Here is a 3,134-nt window from a genome sequence, read left to right as displayed (position 1 = left end):
CGGCAAAAATTCAAAACGTACATGTGCAGGTGAAGTACATGGCATTCTGGTTGGTCGGAATCCATCGGTCTATACTCTGCAGCAGATAATTTGCCAGAAGCGATAAAATGTCGTTCATGATTGCGATGAACAAGATCAAAATGACGTTGTTGTCTCTGTTTCAGTCAATACCAGTCACCAGGGGGCAGCTGCTGTACACGCTCAGTCGTCGTTACAGCACGGCATCGTCTCTCAGTCACAGACGATAGCCAATCAGCAGGCTTCGTCTTCGGTGCCGAACAAATCGCCCGTGTTTCTGAGCAATCACGCGTCGAGTATGCTAAAAGGTACCCGGCCAGAACCATCGATGCCTCCCATGACGATTCAGCATTTCATAGACGACCCATGTGAGCGCATTACCTACTATATAGACCTATAGCTATCCTATCTTTTTGCTTCGTTAATGGTGACAGTCAATGGCTAATGAGAGTCCAAGCAGTTAAGCGTACAGTTGTGTTACCTGTTTGTTCGTGCCATCGGTCTACTTTTCTAACCTTTCAGATGAACAGTTAAACTCTGACGTCGCACTAACGTCTGTTTCTATCATTTATTTACCTGGTCATATCACTGGCCAGTTACGTTGTAAGGCAGTTTGGTCAGGTAAGTAACCAGTTGTGTTGTAGAAGTGTTATGGCAATCACAAACCTTTATACATTAGCCATTAACTGTATCTATTAGCGAAGTGAACAGACAGTGTACTGGTCTATTCGTATAATATATATGTACGCATGACATTTCTCTCCAGTAGGTACACTTATCTGTCGTGGCTGTGGGAGGGGGGGGGTAAGGCACGTCACAATCGACGATGCCTACCCCTCCACACGTTTGCAGGGCGATTTGTGATTCACGTGGATAATAAACGAGTTTGCGTTTTGCCGTATAAACAGTTTAATCACTGCTTAACGATAAATGGCTTACAGCAGAGAAAATAGTCGCCGATAATCTAGTTTCTGTGTACGCAGCATTTAAGATGATTTAAGATATTAAAGATCTATTGTAAGTGCATGAAAAATTTATATAGATATATTAATAAAATTTGATTTATCTATATATGAATATGTGTAATCTAATTTTGCTCACTGAAAGCAAAATAGATTTTATTAGTCCGTTTTCACTATAAATAGCATTTAGGAATATTTAATGTATTAAAAGAAAGCTACCGTGGGTGCAGTGAAATATACTGCTGGTTGTGTGTTCATATAATATTGGTTTTTAAGATCTGCAGCTGCCAAGAATGTTTAGCTGGGAGAAACCACATGAGAAATCTCAAATGTCATTTTGATTATAATGAATGAGCATGGATACGTATAAGAGGATAACAAATTTTTACACCACACGCAGTTACTTAACAACGAAAATAATATATTAGTTCAATAAGAGAAAATCTGAGAAATCTTAAATTGTGAAGAATTTTCCATTTTCCATTTTGGCTTCTGCTTCTAGAGTGGTGCCTGTTATGGCTATTGCCACCCCACCGGTTAGCAAACGATGGGGTTAGTGGTGTTTACACCAGCTTAGAAATGCAGCATTCTGACGAACTTCCTGAGTATCCAAGTGCTCTCGTAAATGGAGAGAAGGAATCATATGACAGCAATTGCACAATAGAAGGTGCACAAGTACAGACTAGATTCACGTGTGCATTGCTTCGCTCGTGGGAGAGGCAATGAGTAAGCAGAATCCTTGAGAAAGCTAATCGACCTTGAATGTCAGAGCCAATTTCGATTATTTGAGTGTCCGTTGCATCTGTTACGTTTACTGAGTGTGACGGTCCCTGTCCGACTGTCCCGTCTTGTCTCCACACATAGCGACAGGTTGGCATATATTGTCTAGCCCTGGTTGAGATCCGCTATGATCATAAGCCACCCACGCTTCTGGTGCTGAACCATGCCACACAGTGAGTGGCTGGCCGTGTAGTGTCTGCGTGGAGGGGACGCATGTGTTGCCGATTTCTGTTCAGTTTTGCATCGTTCTGTCATTCGTGTATGTGTGGGCAGCGTGTGAATCTGTGAGTGATTTCGTTGTGCATGAAATGCATTTAAGCTATTTGTGCATCGCTGTGATACATTTACGTGTGTAGCATCATTTTAAAAGATGCATCCTTGGCAACCCAAGCCAGTGAATCCATGCGTACAGACTGCAAACTGCCTGCAGTGCTCCCCCCCCCCCACCCACACACACACACACTGAACAGCGCGGCATATCTACCACGCACCGTTTACCACCGCTACTATATCAGTGGTCTATCAGTGGCCTCGCGTCACAGTCCTAGGCCAGTCAGATGCGTGACAAGATTAACTCAGTGTGACAAAGACTGTGTGACAAGATTAACCCTGTGTGACAAGATTAACTCAGTGTGACAATGTTTGTGTGACGAGAATAACTCTGTGTGACAAGATTAACTCCGCGTGATAATGACTGAGTGACAAGATTAACTTCGCGTGACAATGACTGTGTGACGAGAATAACTCCGCTTGACAATGACTGTGTGATGAGATTAACTCTGCGTGACAATGACTGTGTGACGAGAATAACTCCGCTTGACAATGACTGTGTGATGAGATTAACTCCGCGTGACAATGACTGTGTGACGAGAATAACTCCGCGTGACAATGACTGTGTGACGAGATTAACTCCGCGTGACAATGTGTGTGTGACGAGAATAACTCCATTTGACAATGACTGTGACAAGAATAGCTTCGTGTGACAATTGCTGTGTGTGACAATGACTGTGTGATGAGATTAACTCTGTATGACACTGGCTGTTTAGTGACGGGTGTGTGCAACTACTACAGCCTCCTGTGTGTCGCCATGCGGCCTATTTCCGCATGATGTTGACCCGCGTGATGCTAACTCTTTTACTTATTTCTATCTCTTGCTTTTCTCTCTTACGTACAGACACGGTGAGCAACGCGAGCAGCAGCACGGTGGATGGCATCAATCTAGACGAGATCAAGGAGTTTGCACGCGCCTTCAAGATCCGTCGTCTCTCGCTCGGACTCACGCAGACGCAAGTCGGCCAGGCGCTCAGCATCACCGAGGGTCCGTCGTACAGCCAGAGCGCCATCTGCAGGTAGATAAATGAATTACAGGGGTAT

Source organism: Priapulus caudatus, unplaced genomic scaffold (genome assembly GCF_000485595.1).
Source record: "Priapulus caudatus unplaced genomic scaffold, Priapulus_caudatus-5.0.1 Scaffold165, whole genome shotgun sequence".
Classification (NCBI taxonomy): domain Eukaryota; kingdom Metazoa; phylum Priapulida; class Priapulimorpha; order Priapulimorphida; family Priapulidae; genus Priapulus; species Priapulus caudatus.
This window is presented reverse-complemented; position numbering follows the sequence as displayed.